This window comes from Bufo gargarizans, chromosome 6 (assembly GCF_014858855.1).
Source record: "Bufo gargarizans isolate SCDJY-AF-19 chromosome 6, ASM1485885v1, whole genome shotgun sequence".
NCBI classification, from domain to species: Eukaryota; Metazoa; Chordata; class Amphibia; order Anura; family Bufonidae; genus Bufo; species Bufo gargarizans.
In genome coordinates this window covers 211,680,955-211,695,705 of record NC_058085.1, presented here as the reverse complement: position 1 = coordinate 211,695,705, position 14,751 = coordinate 211,680,955, and the positions used below count along the sequence as shown (strand labels likewise).

At 43.2% G+C, this 14,751-nt stretch overlaps 1 protein-coding gene across 1 annotated transcript in view; it reads left to right on the top strand.

Moving 5' to 3' along the window:
• Positions 1 to 14,751, top strand: part of DRGX (dorsal root ganglia homeobox) — a 420,041-nt gene that overhangs the window by 186,203 nt on the left and 219,087 nt on the right. The gene's annotated exons all lie outside the window — the stretch shown is intronic.

The following is a 14,751-nucleotide window of genomic DNA, read 5'->3' as shown; positions in this document are numbered from 1 at the left end:
TTCCAGCACTATTATACTCTGCATTCTGTAGTCAGAATGCTATTATTTTCCCTTATAACCATGTTATAAGGGAAAATAATACAATCTTCAGTCTGTGAAGAAGTTCGGGTTTGGGTACCAAACATGCGTGATTTTTCTCACGCGAGTGCAAAACGCATGACAATGTTTTGCACTCGCGCGGAAAAATCGCGCATTTTCCCGCAACGCACCCGCCTCTTATCCGGGCAAAAAACATGACGCCCATGTGAAAGAGGCCTAACTTGTTCCACATCACTTCATTCTACCCAGTGACCGGTCTTTTTCAGTCTGTGGTGTTTAAAATTCCAAATGGTGTGATATGCACCGCTGTTGCCAATAATTTGCCTCAGCAGTTACGTGTTCCCAAGCAGAAGGTGACTACTGGAACACAATTCACTTGGTGACATGTTACTGCCCTAGACCACCAGGGACACAGACACAGCCTTGCAGAGAAGTTGAATGGGGGGGGGGGGGGAGGACTTTTAGCTCTGCACCCGATCACAAGCAGTAAATAATGTAGACATATTATGAGTTCTCCTAACCGTAACAGATCATTCAATAAAGCAAACATGCAAATTGAATGCAACTGATGCTGAAAATAAAACAGATTAGGTTGTTATATGATTTTTCTGCTATATTGATGTAAAAATATAAAAAGCTATGGCTTCTATTGCTCTGGATGCTGAAGTCAAAAAGTACAGCACCTAAATTTCTGTCAGGAAAATATTATTACATTACAACTTTTGCAGCAGATAATTGCATCTCTCCTTTTTAGGGTAGTGTAGTTTTTTTGCCATTCTTTATAAATGATAGTAAAATACACCTTCCCGTAGTTAATTTAAATTTTTTTAAAATCCATGCACACACAAAAATGCAGCAAAAAAGTCACAAAAATTGTCCCTGGTGCCATTATGGGTGTATAGTATATGGTTGGATGGCCATGCATGATTGCCATATTAGCCATTATATTATAACAATATATTCTACATGCTGAAAGTATTTTGTCCACAATATATTAACTTGGATTGATATATCACAAGTACAAAGTTAGGGTGGGTTCACACTAGCGTTAGGGATTCCGTTATGGCTTTCCGTTATAACATGGTTATAACTGGTTCCGTCCTTCCGTCTTATGGATTCATTCTTCTACCCATAGACTTGTATTAAGACAGAATGCAAAACAGAAGCCTTTAAAAGATATTCCTAGCTCCTTCAGATCATAAGATGTTCTATATGTGGATGTATAACATTGCAACTTTCACTTATTTCTATTCCCATGTATATGTTGATATGTGATCATTCATTCAAATTTTAGATTGCTGTAATTCATATCCATTGTACTTTTGTAACCTTCTTCTTGTATGACATATTGGATTCAATACCCAACATTCTATTGTACAAGTAACCTTTTTTTCTAAATTGAATAAAAATCTATTGTTAAAAAAAAAAAAAAGGCATTCCCTTTGCTTTGCGTCCTAATAGAAGTCTAGGGGATTCAAAATGGATTAGTCTGGTCCCGTTATGCAAGACTGAAAACAAAGTCCTGTCGACAGGACTTTGTTTTCGGTCTTGCATAACGGGATCCAGACGGATCGGTTTTGCTTTCCCATAGACTTCTATCAGGACGGAAAGCAAGCGGAATGCCTTTTAAAGGCTTCCGTTTTGCATTCTGTCTGGGCATTCTGTTATTTTCCGTTATAACCATGTTATAAAGGAAAGCCATAACAGAATCCCTAATGCTAGTGTGACCCCACCCTAATTTATTATATAAAATTAAAAGCACGCCTGACAAGTATCGTACACTACCCTTTCTGGTGGATATCTCTCTTTAGTTAGTCGAACTTAGAGAAAATGTCATATCCCTGCCACCGGTGTTTTGGGCTACATCATGATAAGATTACAAAGGTGAAAATATGTGCTGGGAAGTGACTGAAGGTCTTGGTAGTTTTTTGTTTAGAGAAGCAGACAATCTAGCCTGGGACTTCTCTCTCTAGAGCCATAGGGAGGATTCATTGTACTTGCATATTCATTGCAAAAGTGTACATGTTTGTAAAGTTTCATAAACAGAGAGGATAGTGTAAGAAAAAAACTAAATTATCTTTTTTGTACTTTTGTCTTTATTTGTCTGTATTTAAGAAACTAGCCAATTACTGTATGTCTATAACCACCTCAGCCCCCCTAGCTTAAACTCCCTTAATGACCAGACCACTTTTTACAATTCTGCACTGCGCTACTTTCATGGTTTATTGCTCGATCATACAACATACCACCCAAATGAATTTTACCTCCTTTTCTTCTCACTAATAGAGCTTTTATTTGGTGGTATTTCATTGCTGCTGACTTTTTTTTGATATTAATCAAAATTGACCAAAAGTTTTGCAAAAATATTTCATTTTTCACTTTCTGTTGCAAAATTTTTCAAATAAAACTACATTTCTATATACATTTTTTTCTAAATGTATTGTTCTACATGTCTTTGATTTAAAAAATGCAATAAGTGTATATTTATTGGTTTGGGTAAAAGTTATAGCGTTTACAAACTATGGTGCAAAAATGTGAATTTACACACTTTGACTTTCTGAGCACCTGTCATGTTTCCTGAGGTTCTACAATGCCCAGACAGTAGAAACACCCCACAAATGACCCCATTTCGGAAAGTAGACACCCTAAAGTATTCGCTGATGGGCACAGTGAGTTCATGGAAGTTTTTATTTTTTGTCACAAGTTAGCGGAAAATTATTATTTTTTTTATTTAAATTTTTTTCTTACAAAGTCTCATATTCCACTAACTTGTGACAAAAAATAAATTTTACATGAACTCACCATACCCCTCACGGAATACTTTGGGGTGTCTTCTTTCCAAAATGGGGTCACATGTGGGGTATTTATACTGCCTTTGCATTTTAGGGGCCCTAAAGCGTGAGAAGAAGTCTGGAATATAAATGTCTAAATAATTTTATGCATTTGGATTCCATGAGGGGTATGGTGAGTTCATGTGAGATTTTATTTTTTGTCACAAGTTAGTGGGGAAAAAATAAATAAAAAAATTCCGCCCCTCAAAAGTGAAATCGCAGTGATTTTACGGTGTTTTTGCAGTGATCAGAAAAAAAAATATATATTCTGTCACTACGGTGGGGCGGACTGAACGCAAGTGTGCACACAAGATCAGGCCTGATCGGGCAAACACTGTTTTTTGTAGAGCCTTTAGAACATGTCCTATTCTTGTCCGCAATTGCGGACAAGAAAAGGCATTTTCTATATAGTTCTGGCAATGTGCGGATCCGCAAAATGCGGAAAGCACTTTGCCGGTGTCCGTGTTTTGCAGATACACAGTGTCCGTGTTTTCCGTGGATCCGCAGATCTGCAAAACACATTTAGACGTCTGAATGGAGCCTTACAGGGGGGTGATCAATGACAGGGGGGTGATCAGGGAGTCTATATGGGGTAATCAGGGGTTAATAAGGGGTTAATAAGTGACAGGGGGGTGTAGTGTAGTGTGGTGCTTGGTGCTACTTACAGTGCTGCCTGTGTCCTCTGGTGGTCGATCCAAGCAAAAGGGTCCACCAGAGGACCAGGTAGCAGGTATATCAGACACTGTTAACAAAACAGCATCTGATATACATTTCAAGGGTTAAAAAAAAATTGCATCTACAGATTGCCGCTGGCAGGCTGTAGATCAACTCGTTTACCTTCCGATCCTGTGAACGCGTGCACCTGTGAGTCTCGTGAGATGACGCGCCGATGCGTCAACGAGGAATAACCCGGCCGCCTGCAGGACGCATCCCTTCGTTAGGCGGTCGGGAGCTGGTTAATGGATTTTTCCAGAAAACTGTAACAGATAATTGCTATGCTATTGTATTCCTTAGCAGATAACTATCATTTATAGTAGGTTTTGTTACAGCGGCAGCCCTCAGCTACTGCTGCTCTGCTTGCCTGCCCCTGTGTGCCAGGTTCTGGCAGCACAGTCCTGCTCCTCTCTCTTCTTTACTTGTGTCCTTCCATGCAGGCTGTGGCCTCTCCTCTGCCAGCATGTGCACCCTAATCTTTAACAGCCAATGGCTAGCCACCTTGAGGTACTTTAGACACCTTCCCCTGTGAGAAAGTTCCAAATCAATAGGTTCCAGTCTTCAAGGTTCTTGTAAATATGTGCTCGTATACGTTTGTCTGCCCTTGCACTGGCTTCGGCCTGTTTCCAGGATTTAACCCTCCTCTGCCTGATCTGAGCTTTATCGGAATGCACTTACTGTTCCTCCCCTGACCTTGGCCTGTTGAGGACTATGGTCTTGGCTCATAACCTCAGTGCTCTCTTGACGCCCGTGGGTCAGCTGTCAACCAAAGAGAGACTACTCCAGGAGGTAGCAGCTTCGTGGTTCCCCAATGTGCTAAAGGGTGATAACCAGGGGACTGCCAGCATAAAACCCTTCAGAGTATCCCCAAGCCAAATCTGGTTGACACAGTGGTTCCACACCCACTGTGTAACATTTATTTTTTATTTTTTTATAATTCTAATGCTTTTTTTTTTGTCTCTTGAATCTGTTCTCTGCGGGCAGCATTTAACACGGGGGATTCATCCTTGGGCGACTACATTTCTTACACTATTTCTGTTCATGTGAGTGCTCCTGATCCCTGCTTCTTATTAGCATATAGACCAGTGTATTTAGGGAGCAACATACAAAAACACCAGAGGAAAATGGAATCCTAGCTTTCATAAAAATATTTTATGCTCATAAGGTTGCCATCTAATGTTTGATTCCTTTACTACCTGTTGCCATAAAGATCTATAGTTTCTAAGTTTCTATACAGGGCAGGTTGCACCTGGCACAGAGTGCACAGTAAGGATGTGCCATGATTTATTTTTGTTCTGCACTATATTCGATGAAAAGCATGACAATTTCCAAAGCAGATAACCTGGCCTCAATTAGGAAGCCATTGTCAGGATTTAAACATACATGGCTCATTCATGGTTGTTTCCATTAGCGACATACTCAAACAAAGGACTACCCATGCTAAAAGGCCTAGATTAAATTCAAGGCTTTGTTGCTTTACAAGACTCCTGGAACACTTGCTGATCAGCTGTTTGAAAAGGAGGCAGCACTTATATGAGCTCTACTTCCTCTTAAAGATTACACTGGGCGCCGTCTCACTTGCAGCAGTGGTGCATTGTAATTACAAGTGCTCATCCTATTTAAGTGAACAGAGCGAGTACATGTAATTACACTGTGGAGCCGAGACTTCCGAAAGGATGCACAGCTTAATCTTAAATGAAAGCTGTGCTAGTACTAGTGCCACCTCTTCTTCAAACAGGTGATCTGTGAGGGTGCCGGGAGTAGGACCACACAATCAGATATTGATGACCTAAAGGATACGTCATCAATATGTACTGGCTGCAGATCCCCTTTAAGTATAGAAAAAGCAGATGTTTACATGTATAAATGACAGGTTTTACAGACTTTTTCTCACAAAACTATATATCAATCTGCTCAGCTTCTCCGGCTCTATGACATGCTGCCTGCGGATTGTACTGCATTTCATGGGGTGCAGGTTCTCATTAAGTGCGTTAGAGTACGTGTGGATTTGAATACACATTTGAGAAAGCGGCCAAAGGTAGCACATTGTAAAGCTCTCATCAGAGTATGAGGTGTGCAATGTTTCAGGCCACCTACAGACATGTCTCACTGGGGTTGGTAAACTTGGGTTTTTGTGATGTTTACTAGTGTGATTCAAAACTGTTTAGAGGTGCATACACAGCCCTCTTACTTGGTGTGATTGGTGCAACCACATTTATGATCTCTAACACATATTCTGTCAGCATACACTGAATTTTGTGCAATACAAGTATATGCAGGTTTTGAATACTGCATGTTTATCTAGACTGAGCATGCATATGTAGTGAATGGAGAGGGGAGTAAGTTACTACTAGACTTCTCTGGCAGTGGCTTATCTGCCTGCTAACAAAAGGATCACACATTTGAACCTAATAGGGCACATTTATGAAGCTCGCCTTTTTTGGGAGTAAAACAAACAGGCATATTGACAATGACAGTTTTCAATTTGAGCCTCATTTATTATCCCAGGCTTTTCTTTTTTGGTATAACAACATCTAGTGGTGTTTTCTTGTAAGACATATTCATATTTACTAAAACTGGTCTAATTAGGAAATTGAAATTAGTTGCATGTCTCCATGAACTCAAAACAGAGGCAGAAAAGTATGCCAGCCATGGAGTGGAGTAGAAATTATACTGTATTTACCCCTAAATCCGGTGCAAAATAAGGCACACCTACATAAATAGATCAGAAAATAGGCTCAAAAGTTTTAAAAATTCTGAATTAGGGTGGGTTCACACTAGCGTTAGAGATTTTGTTATGGCTTTCCGTTATAACAGGGTTATAATGGAACATAACAGAATCCATAAGACGGAAGGGCAAATCCGTTTTGCTGCCCATAGACTTGTATTATGATGGAATGCAAAACGGACGCCTTTAAAAGGCGTTACGTTTGCTCTCCGTCCTAATAGAAGTCTATGGGAATCAAAACTGATCCGTCTGGTTCCCTTTCCTGTTGACAGGACTTTGTTTTCCATTTTGCATAACGGGACCCAGACAGATTCGTTATGTTTTCCCATAGACTTCTATTAGGACGGAGCAAAACGGAATGCCTCTTAAAGGCTTCTGTTTTGGATTCCATCCTATGGATTCCGTTCTGTTCTGTTATAACCCTTTTATAATGGAAAGCCATAATGGAATCCCTAACGCTAGTGTGAACCCACCCTTAGTCTTAAAACTCAAAATAAAAAGTAAGACAGTCGGAAACAGGCTTTTTACTCATGAAGATGGGAGGCCTAAACATCTAATGTGTATGCTCAGCTTTTCTCTGTACTATTTTTTGTATATGTATCATTTGCACTAATTACACTGAATCATGCTTGTCATGTTTTCCACCTATTGTTTTTAAGATGTCTTTTTTCAATGTATAGTTTATGAGGTGCTTGTACACTGATAAAGAGATCTGTTTTGCTACAGCATTCATTTTGTCGTTACTGCACAGTTCCTTCTTGATTTGCTGATTGACTCCTTCGGGACCTTACAATTTACAGTTTTGGTTCTTTACTATCTGCCTTCCTGAAGCCATAACTTTTTTATTTTTCCATTCATATAGACACATGAGTTTTTTTTTATGGGACAAGTTGTACTTTCATATGTAACACTTTTTTACATATGATATAATGGGATGTTGGGAAAAAATTCCAAATGGAATGGAATTAGAAAGAAATTGCAATTCTGCCAGTCTTATGGGTCTCATTTTTACTGTGAAACCCAAATAAAAGACATCTGCTCACCAAAAGCTGCAGCAAGGTGCATACACAGTGTTTCCTGATAATAAAGTAATTTGGTCTCTCTTTCAGCAGGAGGAAAAAAAATCCCATTTTGCTTTGATAGCAAGGGTCTAAGAGCATGGCTATCCATCAGACTGCTTCATGTGAATTATACTCCTGTCAGTACAAAAGAAAGCAAGCTTACACCTTGGCAATCGGGCTTGAGGAGCCCATTCTTTCCGGCACCACCCCCATTGAGACAATTTGGTGTTGTGGCTGGTGTCATCGTCATCATTATCAGCCTCCTGTTGCTCCACCACTGACTCCTCCCCTCCTTCAGTAGCAGCTCGCATTCTTATCTTGCTCCTTCTCCATTGGACTTCCCCTTGTGGGTCCCCAAGAGCTACAGGGCAGTCAGCCAGATGCATAAGGTGTTCTTTTTCCACCCTTCTACTCTTGCTGCATCAGTGTGAACTTCTGTTCTAAGATAAATACGATGGGGAGGACATCTCTTATGCTGCAGTTGTCCCTACTAATTTTGTGGCCTCTTCGAAGGTCTTCAGCACCCGACAGGTGTCTTAGATGAGCTAGCACTACCTGACCTTGAAACAACACATGCTCCCTGCTGAGGCAGACTAGTGCATGACAAAATCAATCATCACTTTCTGCTGCTCGCACATATGCTCTAGCATGTGCAATTTTGAATTCCAGCAAGTTGACACGTCTCAGATTAAGTGATGTAATGGCAGACCGCTCTATTACTGAAAGTCCAGGAGATACGTCCTTGACGCATTGGAATGGCTGAAAAGTGAGGACAGTGTCCTGGACATTGTCAGCACCTTTCACAAGCAAGTGTACATTTTAAAAAGTGCATGACTAGGTTTATCATGTGCGCCATGCAGGGAGCATGTGTCATGGCATTATAGATTAAATTAAAATGCATATTCTTAATTTAAACCAATAATGCTTCAAATAAGACACATGGACACAATTATAAATGGATCAATTAGGCCGCGGCCAACTTTATTAAACAATAAACTGCTCAAACAATAGATAACCATATAAATTTAAGATTAATAACAACCACTGAATTAGACTAGCCATAAGCTCGGCCTAAATACCCGAATCAACTCGTCCACTCACCACTTATTGACGAGCGACTTTACCCCTCCTTTTAATAAAGCGTCCGTGACAGGACAAAACATTGGGGAGGGCGGGATGGGCAACTGAACCAAAGATGCGGCTTGGCAGACAGCCTAATCCTGACACCCCGACTGCGTACCTCCGTTGATGGATGCTCCCAGTACCTTCCGAGAAATCCTGGCACTCCGCTCGACACCGATACCACCACAGGAACCAGGAACAGGAACAGCTCTTACAAGAGCTAGAAGTAATAGCCAGGGGAGTATACACATATAGCAATCCCCACACGCATGAGACGAGGCTCTATGTTGAATGTAAAACAGCAACTCTTTATTGAACACACAGCATTGACTTATATACACATGACATACTGAGGACATGACATAGCAGCCAATTCTGTACAGTTTAAGCACAAACTAACCCTATTCAACTAACACACTGGCATTGTCTGAGATGCAATTAACTAACACACTAGCATTGTCTGTGACGCAATTAACTAACACACTGGCATTGTCTGAGATGCAATTAACAAACACACTGGCATTGTCTTTGACACAATCAACAAAATACAATTACCAAAACACATTGGGCTCTGCCTGTAATACAATTAACAAGCATAATGGCCTAACTTAATCACTCACAGACAGAAACCCCACATTTTTTCCCAAAACACAGAAACCCCACAAAACCCCACATATCCCCATAATGTATACATCCATGGATAGCTCTGATCTGGGTGAACAACATCCAAAAATCACCCAGGTCTGAGCAGGGGTTCCCGAATTCCATGGAAGTCACATTTGGCCGACCGCAAGCATGGCTTTCCTGCCCAAAACAATTCCACAGATTTAGGCTGTGCGGCCAGTCTATTTTCTCCTTCAAAGTTAGTATGGGCCATAATCCTGAGGCAAGAGGCTGGCAAACAGGCCCCTCCAAAACCCAGTGGCGAGGTTATTTTTGCCATACTGGCGACCACAGCATTATATACACATTTCTAATACCACCGCAATCCTATCCACCAATGCCCTAACTGTTGCTGGGTACCTTAAACTTCCCAGACTCAGCAACAATCTCACTATAGGACATCCCAACCAGCCAATCCCTGTAATCTGCCCCCCAACCCAGCAACCATACTAAAATTGGAGGTGGAGGTGAAGGAGGCAGATACGTGGCTGGTGTGGAAACCAAAATGAGACAAATGTAGAGGTGTCAATGGGTCCGGGGCTTGTTGCTGCAGAACTGCCTCACCATGAAAAGCTAAGTTGGCTGTGAAAGACATGTACTGTCTGTAATAGATGCTCCAGGTATCCACTGTGATGTGCACCTTGCTGCACCGTGAAAATTGCAAAGAACAAGCCCCATTCTCAGCCATTCCTACTTACAAGAAAGGAATGTTCAAATTTTTGGCTAGGTATCTTTTGGCTAGGTATCTTCCAGTGAAGATGAGTGTGCACCATCAGCTCTCTAAAGGTAGCAAACTCTACTAAGTTGTACACTAGAGATTGCATCATCAGCAACTTGGCCAGTTGGGAGTTAAGCCTGTGCACCAGCAGATTGCTAGGTGTGTAAAGTTGTTTCCTGTTATTGATGGCTGACAACAGAGTGAAATAGGAGTAGTAGTCTGAGCAGAAGAAGCAGTAAGGGATGATGAGGATGACCAAGGACATGGTACTGCATGTGGTTGTGGCCTGTCTGCCGCAAAGGAGACCAAGAGAAGGAAGACAATCTGTTTTCCCACAGTAGTTGGTGATGCTGCTTCATGTGCTGCAGTTTGCGTTGGAACTTCCACAGCTTATTTTAATCCTGAAGATCTTACACACGGTAATGCTTTTCTCTTTTCGAACTGTGAGGAAAAACTGCCAGAAGGGAAATACTGGCACACCATGGCAGCTGATGGACTCGCTAATGGCAGCTGAGCTTGGCTTAGATCTGGATGTTTTGAGCCTGCGCTGACAGCATCAGTGGCATTACCAGTTCCCGAAGCACATCTGGCCCTGGCGGTTCTTGGGGAAGTTGCGGCCATATGTTTCCTCTGATCTTAACTGCTTCTTCTGCCATTGATGTTACCTCCTCCTCAGCACCATGATCCAGCTCCCAAGTCTTGTCCAAAACACAATCATTGTGATAGTCCTCACCCTTCCTGCCACTTTTTTAGACTGTAATAGATCATTGTGAGCTCCTTAACCCCCTTCTCAATTCCCTGCTCTGTATTTGTCCTGAATGACACGTTAGCCAATACTACCACTACCAATACAGCAATGCATGGGGTATCCCACCACCTCTGAATCTCCTCCTCATTGCAGTCTAAACGCTGACTGTTCTCATGCAACTCCATAACAAGGATACTTTATTTTGTTATCTCTTAGGCTACTTTCACATTAGCGTTCGGGGCTCCGCTTGTGAGTTCCGTTCAAAGGCTCTCACAAGCGGCCCCGAACGCATCCGTCCAGCCCTAATGCATTCTGAGTGGATGCGGATCCACTCAGAATGCATTAGTCTGGCAGCGTTTGGCCTCCGCTCCGCTCAGCAGGCGGACACCTGAACGCTGGCTGCAGCATTCGGGTGTCCGCCTGGCCGTGCGGAGGCAAACGGATCCGTCCAGACTTACAATGTAAGTCAATGGGGACGGATCCGTTTGAATTTGACACAATATGGATCAATTTTCAAACGGATCCGTCCCCATTGACTTTCAATGTAAAGTCTGGACGGATCCGTCTGAAGCTACTTTCACACTTAGAATTTTTTCTACAATATAAAGCAGACAGATCCGTTCAAAACGGATCCATTGTCTGCATTATATGAGCGGCTCCGTCTGGGCAGACCCCAGACAGATCCGCTCTGAACGCAAGTGTGAAAGTAGCCTTAGGAGAAAAGAAAGCACTACACTAGAAGGGGGCAGTGAGAGGATGCAACTGAAAGGCTTCTCTGGACTTCCAAGGAGGAGGATCAGGGGGAATGCTCTGACCCCTGCCAAGGCACAGTGTCAGACTCAGAAGTAGCCTCCATATCCTGTTGTGACTGAGAGGAAGCGTAAGCCATCCAGTCCACAACCTCATCCTCTTTGCTCTCAATAATAATGTGAAAAATAATAAAGCCAGGGAGAACTGTGGCCTACTAATACTATTACTGCTACTTCTGGATGGTGCTTCTATCTGATTCTGGGAGAATGAGGGATGGGTATTTCATTTTACACGTTTCCATTTTACAGACATTTTATTATGAAGCCTATAAATGAGAAGATACGGGTTTGGTAAACACACAAATTATTATTATTATTGTGTTACTGATGTAAAATGCTGCTGATTCCACCCCTTATCTTGCCGCAAAGTTCAATGCATTCAGTACCATGACTGTAATGCCCAATTACAAATGGTAAATAGAAACTGGTTTCTAGAAAAAAAATAAGGGGCAATTGCTCAGTGATTGCAAGAATGTAACGTGTATAGAAGTGTAGAAAGAACTTTTTTTTTTAAGTCTGCTTTTTGTAGCAATGTTTGATGTAGAACAAGTTGCCAGAAGCTAAAATGACAGTCAGAAAATATACCTGATAGTGACCAGTTCTCACTGCCTCTCCCCAATTATACCCCTCAATATACCTTAAATTCCCATATATACAGTGGGATGCGAAAGTTTTGGCAATCTTGTTAATCGTCATGATTTTCCTGTATAAATCATTGGTTGTTACGATAAAAAATGTCAGTTAAATATATCATATAGGAGACACACAGTGATATTTGAGAAGTGAAATGAAGTTTATTGGATTTACAGAAAGTGTGCTATAATTGTTTAAACAAAATTTGGGCACTGTTGTCATTTTATTGATTCCAAAACCTTTAGAACTAATTATTGGAACTCAAATTGGCTTGGTAAGCTCAGTGACCCCTGACCTGCATACACAGGTGAGTCCAATTATGAGAAAGAGTATTTGTGCTCGGATCGTCTCATGATGAGAGGATACCCTACCTAAGCCTATCCTCCCCCCCTACCTAGAAGCAGCAGAGTTGTGCCGGAACTGCTTATTGAAGGGTAACCTAAAGGGGGCCACACCAATGATGAGTCCTGAAAAGAAGGGAGGGCTCCTGGGTGGGTCGAAAGCATTTGAACCGACAAGTGGGGGCAGGAGAGCCAGGTTTAAATAGTTAAAGCCCCGCCTCCCCTCACACAAACACGGCATTCTAAATTGCCTACCACTTGTGCTCGGATCGGCTCATGATGAGAGGATACCCTACCTAAGCCTATCCTCCCCCCCCCCCCCCCCTACCTAGATGCAGCAGAGTTGTGCCGGAACTGCTTATTGAAGGGTAGCCTAAAGGGGCCAAAAGAACCATGCATAGGAGTTTGAAAAGACTTTAATAACAGAAACTACAAAACTAAAACTCGGAAAGCCAGTGACATTTCGTGTTCAGGATCCGGTATATATCGCATGTAACACGCGGAACTCCAACGACCCAACCGTTTGATGACATGTACTGGCACCTTATGCATGGACGCCGCAGCTGCAGCCTGTGATCGAGAGAGGATTGACTCCTGAACCTGTCAACAAAACCCGAATGTACCTAAGAAATGCCACGGTGGTTAGCCGGGCACTGCCTAGTTCAAGTAAGGGAGAACCTGCCGGCTTGGACTCAATACTACGTAGCCAAGCGTCCAGGGCCTGCACCGGACACCATCTGTTGGCCGTAGGGAAGTATCTGACCTCCACCGATTCCCCCGACCGTGACGTTTTGGACGAGGCCAAAGTAAGGACATAGATGGACCCGCGCCGGATGAGCTGACCTTTCCGCAAGCACCCAGCTGGCGTATTGGTGCCCATGAGCTCGCCTGGCCTGAGGAATCAATAGAAGGCCAGGTACAAGGCTGTTTCTACCAGAGCGCTTACCTGCAGGCCGAACGGTTTATGCTGCAGTTTGTCTGTCACTGACTTGAACAAGCTACCGGTGAATGGCTGACGCACATGTTGTCTCACAACAGACATCTTGCACAAACCCTTCAACGCCGCTTTGATAGGGTGGGCGGAGAAGAGTGACGGTAGGTCCGGATGTAGCATGTACCAATGATGCTGAATACCTGCCAGGTACAGTTTAACCGTGCTATGGGACAGGTTTAATTGAGAGTGGCAAAACCCGATGAAGCCCAATAGGTGAGTGATAGGCCCCAGGCCAGCGGCTGGGTAGGTGTTCTCATACCGCTGAAACAGGCGCCAAGCTGTCTTGTAAGCCCTCAAAGTATTACTGCACAAGGAATTGGCCATCAGTCTCTTAGCTACGGTGAGATGGGAGACTAGTCCAAGCACAGCTGGGACTGGTGAGGAATTGGCGTTGGCAACCGATCTGCCCCTGGACAAACCTGAAAGAAAAGTGGAAAATTAAGGCAGGACAGGGCATCTGCAGCAATGTTGCGGTCTCCACTAATGTGTATACATACAAAACGAAAATTATGCATCAAAGATAGCCAGACAAACCTCCTGACGAATGACATGACCAATTTGGAACTAGACCTGCCCTTCACGATAATGTCCACAACTGCCGTATTGTCAGTGAGGAATAGGACCGTACAGTTTCTCCACAGCTCGCCCTAGGCCACTGCTGCCCCCACTAAAGGATATACCTCAAACAAGGCGGAACATGAAGAGAAACCTGGGATGGATGCGACCTCTGGCGGCCAAGGACCAGCGAACCAATGGTTGCCGTGCAGTGCTGCGAAGTCGACTGACGACGAGGCATCAGTGTGGACTAATGGAGACTGGTTCGAGACCACCGGAACGAAGAGTGACACACCGTTCCAGTGAGTAAAAAACCTATCCCACATTACCAGGTCAGCCATGGCCTCTGGACCTAAACGTACCATTTCGTCCTGCGCGCGGGCCTACGGGAGCAGCGCCAAGAGCCTGGATATGAAGGACCTACCTTGGGGAATAATGCGCATGGCGAAGTTGAGCATGCCTAACAGGGATTGCAGGTCCGCTCTGGAAGCCACTCTCATTTGAGCCCACCTATGCACGACCTGCCTAAACCTGTCTAACTTATCAGGTGGGAGACTCGCTTGCAAGCGCACTGAATCTAAACATATTCCCAAAAAGGTAATGGTGGTGTCGGGGCCTTCTACTTTATGGGAAGCTATTGGCACATTAAGATCTGAAAATACCGTCTGCAAGCGCTGTAGGTCCTGAGGCTGCCGTGCCAGGGGCTCGATAAGGAGGAAGTCGTCCAGGTAATGGGTGACATAGCTGACCCTAAAGACATCTAACACCCAATGCAAAGGGCTAGCCAACTGATCA